The 22051-nt window shown below is 41.3% G+C and overlaps 1 protein-coding gene across 4 annotated transcripts in view; it reads right to left on the reverse strand.

Moving 5' to 3' along the window:
- The window catches only part of CAMKK1 (calcium/calmodulin dependent protein kinase kinase 1), a 181022-nt gene extending 163503 nt beyond the window's left edge, over positions 1-17519 (reverse strand). For 2 of the 4 annotated variants that reach the window (XM_050929417.1, XM_050929423.1), the window contains exon 1: positions 17445-17519. The gene's annotated coding sequence lies outside the window, so the exon portion shown is untranslated. Of the gene's footprint in view, positions 1-15380; positions 15416-16414; positions 16428-17444 lie in introns of those variants that run through there. The other 2 variants (XM_050929418.1, XM_050929420.1) reach the window with 2 other exon arrangements.
- Positions 17520-22051: the final 4532 nt, after the last annotated feature.

Raw genomic sequence — 22051 nt, forward strand, 5'->3', positions numbered from 1 at the left:
CTTTATGATGGAGCTGTCCACACATGTTCACAGACTTGCAGTAAAGCACTTGTGCAAAGAAACACCTCTGAAGGAAAACCAAATTCCTCTGTAAACAAACACGTTTGTGTAGTAGCTATCTGTTCTCTCACAGGTGATTATGCTGCCAATTTGCAAAGGAGTCTCAGCACAGCTCCCATATTTGCTAAGAGTCATTCTCATACAGAAATGTCAGTGCATTTCTAGGTTAATAAAAGCTGTGTCTTCGAAAAAGGTCACTGTATCAGCAAAAAGAGGGAGAGGATCTAATAGAAGGGAAATGCTTGGGCCAAGTAAGTATTCATTCTGATTTTATTTTAAGAATACTCAGATTCTTGGAACGCACTTGCTTTGCTCATGTATTTACCAACAGCCGCCCCTTCAATGGAACTAGAGATCCAGAATAATTCAAATTTCCTGGCCATAAAAGAACCTCAGATAATCCAAATGCTCTGCAATTCATAAAAGCTAAGAGAACAGTGTTCTCCCCACACTATAGAAAAGTTTTACAGCCTGATCCTGTGACCACACTACATAGAGAATTACCACCACGAGCAGGAGTATGGTGCACAGCATGTCAATGGCAGCTACAGGATCAGCCTTTAAAAGCGAGAGTGCTATAGCAAAGTCTCTGATACACTCTCTTGTGGCTAATAAACTCAGATTTGGCCTTGGAGTCCCTGAGTCTATGCAGTTCTTAAAGCTCTGAGGTTCAATTTACTATTATTTATTATTTTGTACTGTGGTAGCACCTGAGCACCCTAGTCTTGGACCAGGCTCCATTGTACTACATGCTGTACAAACACAGAACAAGTTGATGCTCCGTGTCCCAAAGAGATTACTATCTAAGCCTAAAAAAAGAAATGAGTGGAACCAGATAGATGGGGGAGCACAAAGAAACAATATTGACAATGCAATCAATAAAACAATACAGATGTCACAGTCTCATGTTACTCAGACTCAATTAGTTTTGTTAAAACATCCAGCAGAACACATTTACTTGTACTATACATTTGGTAATGGACCAGCTTTATTTTCTTATCATTTGTTAACTTATTCACTTGGTAATTCCCAATGGAAATCCCAGTGATGAGTGGAAATCAGCTACGTCCTACTGTAAAATATAAGCACATATTAAAGTCACGTCCTGCCATGTCTTAAGGCTTTAATGAATCCACCCAACATCAAGGAATGAACTCCTACATTATATGAATAAGTCATACCTTTATTCTATCACTTCAAGCCAAATTACAAGCACTGCCTGCATCAATATTTTATGAGACAGAAAGGAGGCAACTTGATTGGAGTATGGAAACATGTTGGAGCAGATGCACTCTAATGTTTATGTATAAAAATCAGGTGAGTTACTACTAGGCATTATATTAACTCAAAGCACTTGAACGTCACTACATGATAATGGCTGGTAAAAACCAGACAGCACCTTTAAGTGGTTTTGGCTGACTTAAGGGAGCAAAACACTTCTGAAGGCTGCACGAAAATGATCTACCAAAGCAACAAGATAATCTTGTTTCTGAGCATAGAGCAGTTAGCACAGAGAAGACTAAAAGGATTTGTTAGGAATGCTACTCAAAATCCTGCTCTAATCCTGACATGGAGCAGGGAGGGAACAGTCCCATTCTATACAGCACTTGTGAGGACCCCACCACCTGTAATACTCCATTGGAAATCCATTCATTTCCAAGCTCACAGGGCAAGACTTCAGCTTTGACCAAACAGCAGCAGTCTTGAGAAATGGGTTTCCCACACAACAGTCTCAGACTAGGAAAGACAGCACCTCTTCTATCTGCCTGTCTGTCCTCCCCTCACTAACACAGTACTTCCATCCCCTGGGCTTCACTCTGTCACAGTCGGACTATATACGTGAATAAGGGTTGCAGGAATGGGCACATTAGTCACACAATAAATTGAGTCAATTGGGAATTAATTTTCTCATTTCCAACAGGTAAAATAAAGTTACATATCTCAGCATGTTGTTGAGCACTATTCAGCCTTTGACCGTGAGGACACAGCACTCACTCCTGTTGGTTCCATCCCACTTGGTAAAAGTTCACATTACAAACCACAATCTAGCATAACCCCAGATTGACAGAAAGGGGCCCAGAGGAAGAGAGAACTGGGATGATAAGGGAAGTGATTTGGGGGTGTGGGAGGAGAGGCGTGGAAGCTTTGTGGGGAGAGGGGAAGAGGGAGAGAGGCAATGATAAAAATGCATGGTATCTGTTCAAGTCTGAAATCATCATATCAGAAAACCATCTCTCAGAACTGCTGTTTTGTAATATACCGAATCTTGCAGAGTTTAGGGTTGTTGTTTTTAATCTTTACCAATGCAGTTACCTGCAGAAAGCCACAGAATGTGGCTTTAGAAGTTTCAGCACTATACAACCATCCATCATCAGCCATAGGTCACTAATAGAGGATCACTAATTGGATTTAAAGTTCTAATACGTTATATATTCTCCTCTTGGCAAATTCATGATTTTGTTTACAATTAGCCAATGCCTATCACAATGGGACCCTAATCCGCACTTACAATATAAATATTAACTTACACACAAATAAACTATGGTAAAAGAGGATTAAGGTTGCAAAGTCAAGCACTCAAAAGTTAGTAAATGCCAGAAATAAGATTGCCTGTGCAACCTTAATTCTGCTCCCTTGTGCATGTACATTATGATACAGTCTTTAATTACCTTATCACATACTCTTTTTTCCACGACTCCTGCCTCATTTACTGCACAAAATGGATAGTGCTCACTTAATGAGCAGCTATTCAATATTTTGTTTTCTCCTCACTGTTTAATGTATGGTCCCATATGCCTTGTTTACTGCACACTATTCAAATCCTACTCTATAGAATACTTTCCTCATGGGCTTTTCTATGATGCCCATCAATATAGAACCTGCATGCTTCACAAATATTTATTTATTTTCACAACACCTCTGTAAAATGACAGAGTGCATAATTATCCCCAATTTACAAATGGGGAACTATGGCACAGAGGGATTATGGTCAAAAGTATCTACTTACTCTGGATTCCCAGTTTTAGCACTGACCTGATATTTCAGCATGCATAACATTAAACACCACTTCACACATTCAAATCACAGCTCCCAAGCCTCCTATTGACCCCAGTTGCATCTGTGAGTACTCATCACTTCTGGAAATCAGACTGCAAGCCCTCAGATCAAGTACCCTAAAAATGAGGAACACACAATTACTGATCATCAATGAAAAGTCTGGCCTAAGTGACTTGCCCAGCATCACACAGGAACTCTGTGGCAGAGACAGGAATAGAATCAAAGAAAAAAATAAGAATGGCCATACTAGGTCATATCAACAGTCCATCTTGCCCAGTATCTTGTCTTCTGACAGTGGCCAATGCCAAATGCTTCAAAGGGAATGAACAGAACAGGGCAACCATCAAGCGATCCATCCCCTTGTCGTCCATTCCCAGCATTTGGCAGTCAGAGACTTAAACGCAGAATGCTGCCCTAGGGCATGGAACTGCTTTATCCACAAGAACATAAGAATGATCATACTGGGTCAGACCAAAGGTCCATCTACCCCAGTACCCTGTTTTCTGACAGTGGCCAATGCCAGGTGCCCCAGAGGGAATGAACACAACAGGTAATCCATTTCCTGTCACTCATTCCCGACTTCTGGCAAACAGAAGCTAGAGACATCATCCCTGCCCATCCTGGCTAATAGCCACTGATGGACCTATCCTCCATGAATGTATCTAGTTGTTTTGTTTTGTTTTTTTTAAACCCTGTTTTAGTCTTGGCCTTCACAACATCCTTTGGCAAAGAGTTCCACAGGTTGACTGTGCATTGTGAGAAAATCGTCCTCTCTCTTTTTGCAATCCCCTGCATCATTTACTACACACTTTCCAGCTTCTGCAACAAATGAGTCAGGGATCCTACAGACAACAGTTTCCTTCACTACACAATCATGATTCATGTCCAGAGCAGATCCCTTCTGCGCACTGAATGAATTAGTATATTGAACCTGTATCTTCCCATGCCATCAAACATCGCTTAGGGCATGAACAAGCCTCCACCATCCCTGTCTATCCTAGGCCATTCTTTGCATGTCTTGTATGTTGTTAAGTCCCATGAGCTTTCCCTCTTTTATGTACTTTTAGAGGGATGGATTCTTTTGGTTGGCTTAAGTATTCTCCTGAATTGGGGTCAATATGCTTCAGTGGTAGCAGAAGCAAAATAGCATTAAGTTGTGGTATTTATACTACATATAAGGTAGATCTAGACAAATTTATCTACATATAAGAGTGATTTAAATATTTAACGTAGCACACTGAGGGGGTTAATTCAAACTGTCAATGGACAGTTACCTCTGATAGTTAAACGCAAACCAGAGTACTACTCAGTGTGATGTGAATACATAGCTCAGCTCTGATGTCTTTAGTTTCATCCTAAAAAGGCCTAGAAAATAATGTTGCTTTCCTCAGTATGATACAGATATATGCCTACATAAGCATGAGTGTCTGCAGCTGTTTATTTACACGCTAGTAAGTCTTTGCAAGGTGTATTCAACCTGGGCTTGCTCAGCAAATGAATACATGGTACTCATTGACTCAAAAATGACATGGTCAGCTCAAAGCACAGAATCCCACACCACTTTGTTAGGAGGTGGAAAGTATGTGCTTAATCCATTTTACAAGGTGAGCACTGCAGCATCTGAGCACTTCACAATCTAATGTACTTATTCTGACAGAACCTCACAAGTTAGGGCAGTGCTATTATCCCCATTTTGCAGGTTAAGAATCAAGGCAGAGAGAGACTAAGTGACTTAACCAAATCACACAGGAAATCTGTGGAAGAGCTAGGAATTGCACCTAGGGCTTCCATGTCCTGGGCTAGTGCTCTAACTACTGGACCACTCTCTCTCTAAATTCTGATTCTCACGAGTTTGTAGGCCTGGCTTCTGATCAGTGTGATCTGAATCTGCCTGCCATCTCAGACTTCATCATTAAAAAAAGAGCAAATCCTGGAACTTTTTCTCTGCAGTTACAGAGAAAATTTATTTTTATATATATATATATATATATATATATATATATATATATACACACACACACACACACACACACACACACACACACACACACACACACACAGCCTGCAAGGAAACTGATCATCTGAGATGTACAATCAGTGCTTTGTTCCCCAAGAGAATACCCTATGCTAGGGAAGTTAGTAAGTTTTCTTGGCTGGAAGCAGTAACCAATGGGTCTATAAGAGAGTGCAGTGATATGCAGGCTCTGCTCTTAACATGTACATGAATTATGGTGCTAATAATAAAAAGGGCTTCTTTGGGCCCTCGCATAAGAGTTGGGGGTCCCAGGGAGCAGCCCTCATCTTCTTCCCCTCAGCTTGGGGAATGCACAGGATTCCCAGGGCTGTGTGTTCCTTATGTCTCTATAAGGACCTGTTCAGGTTATGCCTCCACTCTGCGAAAGTGACTCCCATTCATGATGAGCAGTAAACGCTGCAAGATGAAACTAACAGGACCTGATCCTCCTCTCTCTTATAATGATGTCAATCAGGAGGGACTATTAAAGCCAGTGAGCTACAAAGGTGTATAAACAAGTGAAGTGTAAGACACAGTGAGCTTGACTGTTACGTCACTTACGCAGATTTTGTATTGGTTTAACTCCACTCACTTCAGTGGGATTACTGCCAATTTACACCATTGTCATTGAGAGGAGAATCAGGCCATGGATTTTCCTCCATACGGCATAATTTGTCCCCAGTAATAAATATAGTCGCTTTGCTGACAACATAACAAGGACTCTAACAGAGGAGCCAGAGAAGAGAAAATGATAAGCCAAATCTCAGAAAACAACATGGAATATAAATACTTCTCCAGCAAGCAGTGGAACATCTCTCACACAGCATCATAGCATTAATTTCTGTTTATGCTCACACCAATATAATTAGCACAGTCACTGCTAACTAGCTAACAACTTCACTATAAACGTACTTGAACAATACATGCTGGAGAATTTATCACTCTCAACACTTCATAGCTTTGTCTGAGCACAGATACAGATTCATATGAAATACTAAAAAGTTACACCAGAGACGAATGAGCTAAATTAATCCAGCACACTTTCTGGCACAAAGGACTTCAACTCCAAGAGAAGCATAGATTTAAATTGTGGTTGGCTATAAAATAACCAGATGGAAATATTGCTCTATATCAATAGACAGCAACCTGTGACACAGCTGAACAGATTAGTCCTGTCCAGAGAAACTGTGGCCCTCAGCGTGTTTTGGATTAAGACTGAGACTGAGAATTCCCCAGATATGGAAGAACTTGGGTGGGAAACAGTGGGTCAGGGATCTGTGTGCTAGAACTCCATGGCAACACAGAATGGGTTTGGGACAACAAGGAGCAGGTCAGTGGATCCTCACTATACAAATCCAATGGCCAAAACTGCATACCTCAGGGAAGCAACCATTACTGTAACCCATGGACTTTCTTTTGTCCTGTTGCTAAACTGGGGCACGGGGGTGGTGCTCAGGGATGGATTCTGTTTCTCATCCAAAACTTCTCAAAGGATCCCTGCAGTATAGGCCCAGTTACCAAGCTGCTACACAGTGAAAAATGGCAAGTAAATAAACCTTATAAGATTCTAGGCAGAAGAGATTTTATAAACATATGGAAACAACAGAACTTGAAAACATGGTTTTAAAAAGCTGCTGATCTATCTTCCCATATCACATGCTTGACATTTATTATTTCTCCTTCTGTACTTTTTCTGTATTACTAGTGCCAAAAATAAAACTAAAGAAAAACTGCAATGGAATAGAAAAAATTTCAAATCACTTGATCCAGTGAGAAATATGACAAAGAACCCAAACCTGCAAACATACAGACATGTTAATAAAGTTACACAGACCCAGCTACTCAAAGGTATTTGGCTGCCTAACCCCTATTGAAATCAATGGCAGTTAGGTACCTAAATACCTTTGAGGATTTGGGCCACAGTATCTGCAGGATCATGGACACAATCACTAATAATTATTTCCTTAAAATTCCCATATTTATATCCCACATTTCCTGTCTTGATAAATCCCAGCAAAGTTGAGTCAAGACAAAGAGAACAGGAAATTTCCATAGGAATTTTCTGATAGCCCTGAAGCTTTGCAACTAGCAACAAATATAAACACTTATTAACACAAAACAATGCCAGAAACTAAAATGCGAACTTTCCCTAAAAAGAACTTTGGGAAATCTCCTGTAGTAATACTCCATGTCTGTGGCTTCTGCTCAGAACTTCCAGTCTCAGTGAACGTCAGACTGCATTTCTTGTTGAAACCATCATTAAGGGCTCTATCCTGGAAGGTACTGACTTGGGAGCTGAGAGCACTCCACACCATGCATGATCAGGCCCTAAAATGACAGCCCCTGAGGATTACACAGCAACCTAGTTCACTGGAGATTTGGAAATTATATATATGTTGTAATTTCCTTGTTTAAATTTACATATTCTAATTAAGCATTTTTTTTCTGCAGGGCCCAGTCCTGAAAACACTTTCACATGGGATTAAAACACACACATGGTACATTTCTCCTTTTAAAAAAGTCATCTTTATCCTTCAGGATAACATTATGCCAATATATCAATTAGCATCAGCATATTTTTATTTTCAAAGTACTTAAAAATTTCTTTTTTCAAACAGGGTTTGTTTAATAAAAACAGCATGCTTGTGCACACAGCATCTATTTACTATAATGCCTTATCAAAACTCAATAGTGATGCTTGTGATGAATACCTTTGGGATGAATGAGCTATGTCAACAATAACTTCCAACCACTTCTACAATATATTTTGTCTTTATGGCCAAACATGAATAATAGTTATGTTTAACTGTCTCTCTTTGCTGAAGATTAGGTCACTTTCCAAAGGACAGTTTTTAAGATGTTCACGCTCCAGAGCTAAATCAGGCTGATGAATTTGTATTTCTCTCCCAAAACAGAGTGCCAGAGCAGAAAAGAAAGGGGGAAGGTCAGGAAGGAGGAAAGAAGGCATAAGAAATGAAAAGCAATAGAGAAAGAAGAGAGATCAGACAAAGAGAAAAGAAAAACTAAGTATGGTACCATAAGAGGCAGTGCAACCCACTGGATACAGCAGTAGCCTGGGATGACACTAACCTGTTGTGCGACCTTGGTCAAATCACTTTGCCTCCCATGCGGTCTTCTCTATTTAGACTACAAGTTCTTCGTGGGCAGAGACCATCTCTATCTGTATGCATAACAGCTAGCAGAATGGAGCCCTGATCTCATTTGGGACCCTCAGGAGTGACCACAATATAAAGAATAATGTTGGAAAAAAACAGTCCTGCTACACAGTTTTCAATATTTGTTTGAAGTTGCGAATGCAAATCCATCTATCCTTTGTTCAGCTGGTATTTATCTTTATTCTTTCCATGTATAGCAATAACTGGTACCCTCCATCCACCTTTACAATCCACACCAAACACAGTCAACAAATGTAATCAAGAAGACTATCTAATGTATTTATGTGGTCTCCATTACCACAATAAGCCAAACAACCCCAAGTCTTGGCTGACAAATGAGGAGAAGCAACTTCCACAGCGAAGGAGTTCACCACACAGGCTCTGCCAGTAGCCCCTTGATTTGGACTGAGAGGACTCCAGCTCAAGAGCCCCCAAAGATCTTAACTGTGGCAGTATCACATGGGGAGACACGGTGTCTCCAGTGACCAGGCACAAGCCACTTAGAGCTTTAATGGTTACAGCTAACAGCTTTGACTGTTTATATGCATCAGTTCCAAAACAAATCCATTTCTAGTCATAGAAACCAGAATCTTTCCATAGTGGATTTTTTTTTTAAAGAAACCAAAACCAGCCATTCTTTATTACTACAGTCACTGCAGTGCAAACACTTGCCAAAGGGTGGTGACACTGCTGGGGGAGAGTCTGCTCCTGCATTTTGTCTCCTGCTCAGGTGGGTGACGGAGGGCTGCCAGCAAGGAAAGGTTTTGTAGCAACAAGGAGGGCACGGGAGAGGAGGGGATGGATCACAGAAGTGGGGACTGGGCAAAGTTTCCATGGCATTTGGGAGGTCACAGCAATGGGGGAAAGTTCCATGGCAGTTGGGATGAGGAGGGGGTCACAGAGGCAGGGGGAGGTTCTGAAGCAATTGGGGGGAGGAAGGTTCTGTGGGAGCTGGAGGGGCACAGACACAGGGGGAAGGTTCTGAAACTGTTAGCGGGAAGACCGGTTCTGTGGCAGTTGAGGGGAGGGGTCACAGAGGCAGGGACGGGGCGTTCTGTGGCAGTTGGGATGGGGGTTCACAGAGACGGGGAGAGGTTCTGTGGCAGTTGAGGGGAGAGGTCACAGAGGCAGGGACGGGGTGTTCTGTGGCAGTTGGGATGGGGGTTCACAGAGACGGGGAGAGGTTCTGTGGCAGTTGGGGAGGAGGTCACAGAGGCAGGGACGGGCCGTTTTGTGGCAGCTGGGATGGGGGTTCACAGAGACGGGGAGAGGTTCTGTGGCAGTTGGGGAGGAGGTCACAGAGGCAGGGACGGGCCGTTTTGTGGCAGTTGGGATGGGGGTTCACAGAGACGGGGAGAGGTTCTGTGGCAGTTGGGGAGGAGGTCACAGCGGCAGAGATGGGGTGTTCTATGCCAGTTGGATGGAGGTTCACAGACGGGGAGAGGTTCTGTGGCAGTTGGGGGAGGGGTCACAGAGGCAGGGACGGGGTGTTCTGTGCAATTGGGATGTGGGTTCACAGAGACAGGGGAGAGGTCCTGTGGCAGTTGGCAGGGAGAAGGTCACAGAGGCAGGGACGGGGTGTTCTGTGGCAGTTGGGATGGGGGTTCACAGAGACAGGGGAGAGGTTCTGTGGCAGTTGGCAGGGAGAAGGTCACAGAGGCAGTGGGGAAGATTCCATGACAACTGGGAGAAGGGAGGCCAGAAGGTTCTGTGGCAGTTGGAAGAAATGGGTCACAGATGTATCTGGAGCCCAGGGTGGAGCATGATATGGAAGTCAGTTAGGAGCTACGGTTGCCAACACTGTATTTCAAAAATAACATACTGTTTTCTTAGCACCCCTGCCCCATCCCTCTTCCCAATATTAATTATGAAGAAGAACTCACTTACGTTCGCCAGGAGTATTTCTTGCTGCTTTTTGCAGCACTCAGCAACTCCCAATCTTGTACAGAGATGAAAAAATAAGGGATGTCCCTTGTAATACAGGACGGCTGGCCACCCTAGAACTCACAAGGTGTTAGAGCCCATATGAACTAGCAGATGAAATGCCTGCTGCATTTGCCTCAGTTGGCCCTTTGTCAGTGATCGTTTCAACGTTAGGCTTGGTGACCACAGCACTCTTCGACCTCCTGAGAGGACACAGTTTCCAAAAGTCTAGGTGGGATCAAGAGTGTAAATGCACGAGCGTCCTGGTCTTCACTCATCAACAGGTAAATAAAATATAAGGAGAACCAGCAGGAACATATCCTCATGTCCCCCATGGTTGTGCCAATTCTGCAGCATATGTACGAATGGTGCTTCCAAACATTTGAAAGGACAAATGTCCAGCATCCATGTACATGAGAATGAATTTAGGGTGAAATTCTCATCCTTAATTAAACAGGACTCTTACACTGGGATTTTCAAAGGAGCTTAAGGGAGAACTCAATGAATTTCAGTAGGATTTGGATGCTTAACTCCTCTGAGAATCCCAACCCCACTGATTTCCAGTGAAAGTCTCTGTACTCTATTAACAATCCCTTGAGTCACCACGGGCTGCAATTCTTTACCCTGACTTTTCCGATGTAAAATCATAAGCTACTGCCTTCCTCTGTCCAAAGGAAAAAAGTGAGTTTGCACTGGTAGGTCAACTTTAAACCATCCCTTCACATCAGATTCTGCCTTTCAAGTTTCAACCTCAAGAATAGTTGTCCTAACTGACTAGCAGCACAGTGTCATTAACTTGATTAGAGTTATGGATTTACACAAGGCCAAATCCATGTTTGGTTTTTAATGGAGATCAGTCCCTCACCTTAGCTGCAAAATCAATGACTGAAGCCTTTAGGCTTCCCTTACATCCAAAGTAGTTTTCAGGACACTTCCATTTATGCACCATTAAGCATCTCCTATACTGCAGCATTACAGAAAGCAGACTAACAACAACGTGGCTGGCATTTGATGCAGGCATTCCTTGATGAAAGTACAATGCCCACCTTCTCTGATGTTGCAGTAGAAGAAGGGATCTTTTTAGCAGCATCCGTTTTGTGGCTTCTCTAATACTGCTTTCCACGTTGTATATTTCAGGCAATCAGATAAGCTTATGCTTATACATAGTCTTTATAGAGAGTGTCTGGGGGCAGGTTTGTTGGATTGTGTTCTCCACAAGACCCAGTTCTGGGAACAACTTCAAGGATCCCATTTATCTCTTATCCAGTCCCATGAGCAGAAATGTGAAGGAAATTAAAATCATGTTCACAAAGGACTCAGTTATTGCTGTGTCATGGTGATCAAGGCAGTTAATTTTTCTGTCTCCATTGCCCCATCTGTAACCTCCTACCCCTTTTCACAGCAGGATTACGAAGATTAGTCAGTCAGTGTTTGTACAGAACTGTGAAGCTATCAGTGTTAAGATGTCTTACTGGGTTACCTCTGACACATTTTACAGTGCAGAAGTACTTGTGTTACTCTCAGTATACTATTCAGTATTTTCTAAGGGACAAACACCCCAGGACTTTGTCAGGACAACTCAGGCATGCTGTCCACTTTGTCCCTAAATTCCTCTCACTGTAGCTTGTTCCCAGGCAATCCATCTGTCTCACTTGGTATTACATATTCATAGTCTAACACACACAAAATTGCTCCTATCAGAAACCTGGGTGTAGCTGGGTTTTTTAAATCTTGCTCCTATATATGCCTGCACTGTAGCTGCAGCCAGTTCTGACAATAACCATTACGAGGCACTGCACAGTCCCCCCATTCTGTTATCATCTAACTATGGCCACTGTAACAAAAAGAACCACAGACTGGTCCTTTGAGCTCCACAAGAGAATTTAATTTGGAGAGCTATGGGGACAGTGAGAACATGATAAAGTTTTATTTCAGACTGACAAAGAAACTAACACTGGAAGGAAAATGCTACTAGTCAGTGGATGCTGCTTCCAGGACCCATCCACTGCACTGTAAATTGATAGAGCCTGATGCCTTGCTTTAGCACTCTTCTCCCGCCCTCCCACCCCCAAACACACTCAAGACAGATGTCTTGTTTAATACCTCACTGGCTAAAACTCCAAGATTATGCTGCCGTCACAGGGGAAACCACATGGGTTCTGCCTATTATTAGCCACTTATTCCCATCCAAAGAAAGTTAGTCCTCTAGAGCCGATTAATGCATCATATCTGATGGAGAACATTCAGTGTGTGGTCCTCTACAGAGCAAAGGCAGAGAATCACACATACACATGCAAGTGCTGTATTAGTGAGACCCTGATACACAGACACTGCATTACAATCTCTCAGCAGGAGGGCACCTAAGAGGCGACTGGGAGAGGCAATGTTGTCCTGCGCATAGAGCATGGCAGTGGGACTTGGGTGACCTGAGTTCTATTTGTAGTTCTGCTCCATGACATGCTGTATGACCTTGGGGAAGGCATCTCTCTGTGCTTCTATTTCCCTTCCCATCCTTTGTGTTGATTAGTTAGATTGTAAGCTCTTTGGGCAGGGATTTCTCTTGTATGTGCGCAATACCTATTACAGTGGGCGCCTAGTCTCAGTTGAAGCCCTAGCCCTAGGTACTACTTTAATACAAATAAATAATAATGTACCTGAGCTCCTAACTGGAACAAAAGAAGCTGTAGCTTAAACCCATGTTTCCTAAGACATATCCATTTGCCACCCATACATTGCACACTTGTGAGCAAAGAAGTCAGCATGCCTTGTGATTAAGTTCACTCATTCCTGTGCACACTCCAGCCTCATACACATGCTGCAGTACAACAACCTGCTGCATCGTGCACAAATACTTGTAGGATCACAGCATCAATGTACAATTTTTTCTTCTTTTTAAGTGACAGACTTAAAGGCTCCTTGCCTGCCTTATGCAATTTCAGAAGCACCATTTCAAAGTGATCCTATGCCAAAAGCCAAACAAGTCAAAACTGCTGTGGTGACTTACAGGGAAAGAATAAACACGTTAATAGAAGTTGAATTATATGTTTAGCTTGATATGATGGCAAAGACAGAGGTAAATGAAATAGCCATGATTACTATTAAATTAGACCATTCCACTGAGTTATAACCACAATAGAATCACATATTTTGCTTTGATAGCACAGCTGCAGAACCTGCTATCACTGCAACACAAGCAGCTTTCCTTACCAACAATGTACAGGCAATGATGAGGGAAAAAAAAGAATTATTCAGAAGAAATAGTAAGACAGAGATAATAATAAAAGTGCTATCACTGTACATGCATGACTGCAAGGTGGACATCAGATACTGGTAGGGGAAGAAACTTTCAACTGGCACTATATGCAAATCTAGTAATAACACAGTCTAATCTCAAAATAATACTGGTGATTGCAAAGGCTGATACTGTGCACTGCCACAACAGAAAATCCAAGCTACCAAGACGGCTCAAAACTAACTTCCCAGGACTTTGGCACAGCAAGGGGGATAGTCTTCCAGTTAGTAGATATCATTGTAGAGCTAGCCACAATAAAAAAATATTAATGGACTTCTCTATCAGGATAGGTCAAAGTTTTTCAAAAAAAACTTAGATGAAAGGTTTTTTTGCAAGCATTGCTCAATAAATTTTGCTTTTTTTTTTTTTTTTTGCTGTTTTTTAACCAACTCATGGTGGAATTTTTTTGAGATTTTCATAATAAATTGTAAAAATGGTTCTTTTTTTTTAATAGCTCTGTTCTCTAGGACTCCTATCACTGTAGCATCTGAGCAGTACACTGACATGAATTAATTTATCTTCACAACACTCTACATGCAGTAGGGAAGCATTACTCTCCACATTTTACAGACAGAGAACTAAGCCACAGAGCAACTAGTGACTCGCCCAAGGTCACACAGGAAAGCCTGTGACAGAGCCAAGAATGTACCCTAGACCGCTGGAATTCTGGTGCACTGTCTGCTGCAGAGTTGGGAATAGAGCCCAGGCCTTCTGTATCTAAAACCTATGATTTAACTGCATACCATCCTTCCTTAAAGTGACTCGGGTATATTTCCCTGCTCTGAAATTAATAGAGGTACTTCCTATAGATTAATTTCTCAAGCTATTCAAATCAGTTTGTTTATTTTTAAGACTATGTCCCTGAGTTTCAAACAATACTACAAAGCTATACATTAAAACAAAACATTCCATGGACACACAGACACTTTTCAAAAGCAATGTCTTGCACACTACACTACATCCCAGCCACACACAACATCTCCTTAGCCATCTAATACACCTTTCACTTAAAGATCTGGGTTTTCCCATGCCTCTCTTATCACTGGAAAGTCTACTGTTTCATCATACCTCTTATAACATGCTCACATTAAACCACTGCTACCATGTCAACATATCAATGTGTTGAAGATGGAAACAACAGTTTCACCACCTTAAAAAAACAAAACAAAACAAAAAACCCACTCACTTTCTAATGCTAAAATATTGGTAAATAATTAATCACATTACTACCCAGATTTCTATACTGTCAGCACACACCACTGTCAAACAGATCTAACTGAACATGGACACAGGACTCCAATACAATCTTTCCATGATTTTCTCTTGTTGCAGTTCTATTATAGACTCATTAGCAGATCTTAACTAACCAACTAGTATCTCTCATCACAGCTCACAGTAAACACATATACCTGAGAGACTGAAACGCAAAAGAAACTTCTGCTGTTACCAAGAACTAAGGATCACATTTTCAAAGGAGCTCAGAGTCAGATTTTCAAATGCTGAGCACCCATAAGGGAGGCCAGATTTTCAGAAGAACTCAGTAACCATTCTAACACCTATATAAGAGCCAGATTTTCAAAACTGCATAGCACTCAACATGCTGTGCTGAGCTGAGCTGCTGTGAAAATCTGGGCACTTATTCTGGTACCTAAATAGAAGCTGAGCTTTTTTGAAAATCCTTTTTAGTTTAAACTCTGACTTAGCAAAGAAAAACTGAGGTGGAGTTTTAAAAAAACAACCTCAAAACTCCAGATTTGTGGATGTTTTATAAATAAATATCACAAATTATTTTGCTTCTCTGCTACTAAAAAAAGGGGGATTAAAAATAATTTAAAAGAATAGGTCAAACCCTGCTTACCTTGATCATGAGAATCCAGTTCTTACTTGAGTGCGAGAAGCCAGTGGGACTACTCAGGTGAATAAAATGAGTGTGATTTGACTTTTAGGTAGGGGAAAAACAAAACAAAAAACAAAACACACATTCCCTCCCAGACTGATGACTTCTGTCAATTTCAACCTCTATTGCAGTAGAGTGTTTAGCTTGGAAATTCTCTGACAGCCTATATATTCATAGCAGTGCAACAGCAGCACTACAACCACCCCCCGCCCCCCAGGGTTTACTCAGAACATTCTGTATAACCAGCATAACAGTGAATGACTAGATCTGACCTTGGCACCTCTTGCGTTATACCCACTGATAGATGCACTTAGACTTGCCTCCTACCCAATCTCCAGAACTACAGTAGCTCCCAGCTACCTGCTGATTTATAGCTTGATTGCAGTAACCTGCCTCCCCCACTGCAGAACTCAAAAAACAAGCTCTTCAAGGCTTCAGCCGGTTTTCCTGCTATACAGCCAACAAGCATGGTTTTTTTAAAATTCAGGTTTTGCATGGCAATTTTTTTCAGTCTAAAGTCAAATTTGAGGTGTACAGAGGACAAAATTTGCAATACTATTATATACAGCACTGTAAATTTATAGCCCGAGCGACAAATTCTGCTCAAAGTTACACTAGTTAACATCAGACGTAACTCCACTGAAGTCAATGGAATTAGCATAGATTTTCATGTGTACACAGCAGAATCTGGCACATCAGTAAAGACTTGGGATCAAGTTCCATTTACACAATCTATAGAGATGCTCTAGATTTACATTGGTGTAACACAGCAGAATTTGGCCCACATTCCCTGCCCTCAAAGGTCTACAAAAGGCATTTATAGCAAACATTTAAATTTAAAAAAAAAAGTCATCAGCGCAGAATTAATCACACATAAGCAGTGTTATAATCAGTGCACGATAATTAGTCTCAACTTTAAAATAAAAAAAAATAATCCAAATCACTTGCCAGTGTTTGCAGCATAAAAACGGAAAGATGCAGTTGTGAATACATACCATGCAGATTTTTATAGATATGCTTATACAACTGGAATATTATCTGGCTGCTCCACTAGATCCACTGTCAATATGGTTCTAGAAAGAATACAGTGCAAGAAGCAGATTCCCTCCAAGGCACCACCCCTAAGAAGCATCACAGGAGTAAGAGATGGAGTGACCAACTGAGGTTGTTTTATTCCAGTTTTCCTTTTTCAGACTAAAGACATTTTAGCAAAATAGAAAATGGGATACAAAGAGAATTCTGCATCTGCTTCCAGAGCAAAGCAATCTCATTGTTATTATGATTTGTCCAAATGCTCTGCTGGATGTAATGACCAAATGAGAACAAAAGGTATGTAATGAATATTGCACCAATATAAATATGCATTACACAAACAAAGGGATGAATACTGTGCAGGATGCAGATGATTTAAATCTTCCTCCTTTATTCGCTAACGATTCCCTCCCAATTAAATGATTTAAAGCCAGAAAGTCGCTTCCAAATCCTCCGCTTTTGTTCCATCAGCGCTGAACATTCATCTGCTTCGATGAAAGGGGCACACCGGGGTGCAGCCACAAGCAAAATCACTGGCAGTTGCTTACCATTGGTCATGGACCCCTCAGGTTTGGGGAGAACAGGTGGAAACGCATCCAGCAATGTGAAAAGGGCAGATTCAGCAGGGCAGCAGCCCCGTGGACCCTAGGATCTGTACAAAGACTAGAGAAAGTCTCTTCCACCAGCACAGCCGGAGCGTGGGGATCCCAGACAGCTGCAGCAATGGGGCATTTTAGTCAGCACAAGGAAGCAGGAAGGCTGCCAGGCATTAGATCCTTAACCGGCCAGCCAAGTTTCTCCAGCCCAGCTTGGCTGCTGTATGCACTTTCCTCTCCTCCTAGTGCTGATGGGCTGCACCTACCTTCCCAGCAAAGTCCTCTGCAGCTTTGCTCCTGCAGGCATATGAGCACTAGGTGGTTTCAGCCCAGCACTCTCTGTTTCCCCCTCCTATCGGATGCTGCTTCCCCCAGCATGTAACCCTCTGGCACTCACCTGGACAGGTTGCTGGAAGCTCTAGAGAGGCTGCGACTCTAGGGCTCTGCCTGGGCTGCATGCAACGTGCCTCTGTTTGCAGAGACTATACAAAGTATCAAGTGATCCTCCTATCAGGAATTCTGTACCATGAGCAGCATACTCGGCTCTCCTCCTATTGGCAATTTCTGATGTCCAGTGCGATTGGTGGACGGTATATTATAACTCTGGTTTCTGATTGGAAGCACAGAGGACTATGTAAATGACTATATGAGGTTGGCTTCCCGTTGGTTCATTGCTTCTGAGCTTTCCATAGGCTTTTCTCCCCAAACTTGCTGTAAATTGCAGGTTGATTGGAGCGTTTTGATTAAAAAACTTCACAAAGAAATTGCAACGTATTTCTTCCATGTGGAGTTACATCACTGTTGTCCTGAGTGTTGGGAGAATTCTGTGAATGTTTCGCAGATCACCAGCCTTGATGAGGTTTTTGATCTGACTGTGTATCCAGAAAAAAGGTATCTTTACGTGCATTTAAAGAGAGGACAGTGTATGGGTAAATACACCTAGTATCTCTACTGGAATCTCCATTGCTTTGTTAAGCAGTGGTAGCAATTTACTTTTTAATGACTAATATTTTTAAAGTCACTAGAAATTAATCTTAGCCAATGTTTTCCAATGGCAGATTACTACAGCCCTTTGTATCTGATGGAGTGGGTGATCAGCGATTTTTCACCCCACACTTCAAGTGCTGCCTACTCTCGCTATTTTATAGTGAAACTTGCAATAGTTGCTGTTTATTTTAATGCCTTAGCTTCTGGAGGCATGTGATTGTCGGAGTCTCGTAGCTTTCATTTATAAGTGTGTGGGGGGGGGAGGTGTAGTTTTCTAGCATTCACTGTTGCAGAAAAAAGCTTGAAAATGTAATCCAAGTGCACCCTGAAGGCTCAGAAACCAGAAGGCAAATAAAAAGAACTCAGAATTTATTTGTCTTAAAAATCATGGGATTAAAATTTTTTCTCATTATGGGGGTGGGGGTGGGAGAAGGAGCTGAATCATGGCACTTTCTAAAAGGTAATCTTCACGATACCAGATTAGGTTAGAGATTGACAGGAAAATGATTTTGCTAGCATAAATTCAGCCTTCTGACTTCAAGTAGAAAATGAGGCTGAGCTGGGAAGAAGCAGCTGTTTGTATAAATCTAAATTATTAATTATTGTTATTATTATTGAACATTTATACCAGAAGTAACTCCAGTAATTGTGGTAGCCGTTAAACACCAGAACCAGGCTGGGTCCCACTGTGCTAAGTGCGGTACAATAAAAAGAATGTAGAGAAGGAAAAGATGTTGTTGATTATCCAGTCCACCTTTCTGCCAGTGCAAAATCTTTCCCTACTATGTCCGTGGGGTCAAAATACAAAGTGAGGAGCTCTCTGTGATTTTTTTGGAGCTGAAGCAGCCTAGAACACTGTTCTCCTCTTGTTATTTCAACTGAAGAGTGTGAGGCCTTAAGATTTCAGCAGTTTTTACCTCTAATCACCAAAGGCTTCGTAACAGCAATAACTTAAATACAACTGCGACCATGCCACATGTCCAAATGTGTGTGTTGTGAATGCAGGCCAAGGGCTCTCAGATGCTGAGTTTTTGAGAGGGACTGTGTTGTATGATAGTCTAGGAGACCTCACAAATTAGGGTGAGACCAAAATATTTAGTAAAAATGATGCTTTGCTTTGTCTCCACTAATAAAAAATTAAAAATCAGAAGTTTACAGGTCATGAATAAAGACATATTTCTGTTCTGTATTTGGAGGAAAATCATGATGTAGTCATACCATATAATAAAACTCCTTATTCCACTAGTATCTCAGGAGGATATTAAACAGCACCTATTTAAGTGACACACGTTCAAATCAAGTCCATATAAATTGCATCCAAGAGTTTTAAAAGAGCTGGGTTAGGCGTTTACTTGACTGTTAATGTTGCTTTTCAGAAGACTGGAAGAAAGCTGATGTTGTGCCAATATTTAAAAAAAGTAACAGGCATGACCCAAGTAATTGTAGGTCTGTCAGTCTGACATTAATCCCAGGCAGGATAACAGGGCGACTGATATGGGATTCAATTAATAAAGAGTTACAGAAGAGTCATATAATTAATGCAATCAGCATAGGTTTATGGAAAATAGATCTGTCAAACTAACATGACTACTTCTTTTATGAGATTACAAGTTTGGCTGGTAAAGAAATGTTGATGTAATACAATTAGACTTCTGTAAGGCATTTGATTTGGTACCACATGATGTTTTGATTAAAAAACTGGAAAGATACATTTAATGGCACTAGGGATGTAAAAGTTTAACCGATTTAACTGATAAGTATCAGTCTTATTGGTTTCAGTTAACGATCAAACTCTGCTGCTGCCCAGCCTCCTGGCTGCCAGCCCCAGCCGGGACTCCAGGCATGGGGCCAGCAGCGGAGCCCCGTGTAAAACATGGGAGTGCTTCAGCGCACACTCCTCCCAGTTACCCGCCTGTGTGAACTCCTTAACAGTTAACTCTTTAACCAATAGAATTTTAATAGGTTAAATGGTTACTATTTTTAAACCTTATTTACATCCCTAAATGGTACGTGTTAAATGGATTAAAAGCTAGCTAACTGATAGGTCTCAGAATGTAATTGTAAATAGGGACTCATCAACAGGCAGGACTGTTTCTAGTGGGATCCCTCAAGAGTCGGTTCTTGGCCCTATGCTATTTAACCTTTTTTGTTAATGATCTGGAAGAAAACTTAAAATCATCACTAATAAAGTTTGCAGATGATACAAATTGGGGGAATAATGAAGACAGGTCACTGATACAGAGTGATCTGGATTGCTTGGTAAACGGCTCAAGCAAATAATATGAATTTTAATGTAGCTAAATGTAAATGTATACATCTATAAAAAATGTTGTTCTTACACACTGGGGGACTCTATTCTGGGAAGCAGTGATTTTGAAAAAGATTTGGAGATTGTGATGGATTATCAGATGAATTTGATCCTGCAGTGAGAGACTGTGGCCAAAAGGGTGAATGCAATCCTTGGATGCTTAAATAGGACAATCTCAAGTAGGAGTAGAGAGGTTATATTTTACCTCTGTATTAGGCACTGATCCAACCACTGGACAGAATAGCATCCTGTTTTGGTGTCCACAATTCAAGAAGGATGTTGATAATTTCAAAAGGTTTCATAGAAGAGCCATGAGAATGATTAAAGGATTAGAAAACATGCCTTATTGTGGTAGACTCCAGGAGCTCACTCTGTTTATCTTAATGACGGTTAAGGGATCACTTGATTACAATTTATAAGTACGTTCATGGGTAACAAATATTTAATGTATTCATAAGTCGTGCAAAGAAAGGTAAAACATTCCAATAGCTGGAAGTTGAAGCTAGATAAATTGAGTTTGGAAATAAAGCATACATTTGAGAGAGAGAGAGAGAGAGAGAGAGAGAAATTAACAATTGGAACAACTTGCCAAGGGTCATGGTGGATTCTCCCCTCCCAGAGGGAGGGATAGCTCAGTGGTTTGAGCATTGGCCTGCTAAACCCAGAGTTGTAAGCTCAATCCTTGAGGGGGGCATTTAGGGTACTGGGGTAAAAATCTGTCTGGGGATTGGTCCTGCTTTAAGCAGGGGGTTGGACTAGATGACCTTCTGAGATCCCTTCCAACCCTAATCTTCTATGATTCTCCATTACTGACAATTTTAAAATCAGGATTGGATATTTTCTAAAAGATTTGTTCTAGGAATTATGTGGGGAAGTTCTGTGGCCTGTGTTATATATAAGATGTCAGACGAGATGATCGCAATGGACTCTTCCGGACTTGGAATCTACAAATCTATGCATGAATGACTCTTCTGTGCCATGATGACAACAAAAATAATTACCAAAGTTTAGCTGGTGTATTGTAACTGCTGCTTATCATGTTAATCATCTAATCTCCTTGTTCTTGTGCTCCTAGTCTCTCTGTTATATCAGCCAATTTATTATCTCATCTTATGCTTGGATTGTAAGCTCTTTGGGATGTGACCTTCTCTTTGTCATATGTTTCTATTGCACTGAGCACACTGGGACTGGGGTCTCTGGGCAATACCAAAATACAAATAATAAAAATAACAACCCCCAATACAATAGAGGTGCTTTTAAAATTAGAATTTGCCTGATAGAAATATGCTCATTCTCAAGGGTCCTGATGCAGAGAGGTCCCGCCCCACTTAATCTTTCAAGGATCTTCTGCTTCAGCCTCATCAGTACTACGGAAGGTTCCTTAATCCAAAGGCTCAATTTCAGACTCTACTAATAGAATTTAATTGTGACTGCAAATACAAGCATTTACTGAAATTATACGGAGATGTGGATAAGTGATGCATTTGACTAACACAATTTGAATTCAGTCTGTTAAGCGCATAAGCAGGTACACTAAATTATATGACGATTTTTTCCTGATCCATTTTGCCTACTTTTCCCTAGAATTTAATACACCCCTTTGATTAGTAGTAGAATACATCTGAATGATACCCTAACTGATCAAAGCTACCGGTATCCTTTACTCCCTGACCCAACTTGCCATCAGCATTGCTGTCATTGCCACCACT

The sequence above is a fragment of the Gopherus flavomarginatus genome, chromosome 19 (genome assembly GCF_025201925.1).
Source record: "Gopherus flavomarginatus isolate rGopFla2 chromosome 19, rGopFla2.mat.asm, whole genome shotgun sequence".
NCBI classification, from domain to species: Eukaryota; Metazoa; Chordata; order Testudines; family Testudinidae; genus Gopherus; species Gopherus flavomarginatus.